The following is a 309-nucleotide window of genomic DNA, read 5'->3' as shown; positions in this document are numbered from 1 at the left end:
TGGAGTCCCCGACCACCACCCACCAGCCCTCCTCACGCTTCTGCGGGGACATGGGGACATCAGGGGCACTGCCACCCACCCTGTGCCACCCACCCGCCCTCCTCACGCTTCTGCGGGGACATGGGGACACCAGGGGACACCAGGGGACATCAGGGACATGGGGACATCTCAAGGGACATCTCAGGGGACACCAGGGCTGGGCACAGGGACAGAGGGACACAGGGACACACAGGCACAGGGACACAGGGACACGGGCCCAGGGACAGGGACACTGAGAGTTGGGGACAGTCCCACCCCATCCCATCCCAT

At 66.0% G+C, this 309-nt stretch overlaps 1 protein-coding gene across 1 annotated transcript in view; it reads right to left on the bottom strand.

The window, feature by feature from the left end:
- Positions 1-309, bottom strand: part of SNRNP200 (small nuclear ribonucleoprotein U5 subunit 200) — a gene marked incomplete at its 5' end in the record, with an annotated part of 78,572 nt that overhangs the window by 2,352 nt on the left and 75,911 nt on the right.

This window comes from Corvus brachyrhynchos, unplaced genomic scaffold (genome assembly GCF_000691975.1).
Source record: "Corvus brachyrhynchos isolate BGI_N302 unplaced genomic scaffold, ASM69197v1 scaffold617, whole genome shotgun sequence".
Lineage (NCBI taxonomy): Eukaryota > Metazoa > Chordata > Aves > Passeriformes > Corvidae > Corvus > Corvus brachyrhynchos.
The sequence above is the reverse complement of the archived record's forward strand: the minus strand, read 5'-3'. Positions and strand labels throughout refer to the sequence as shown.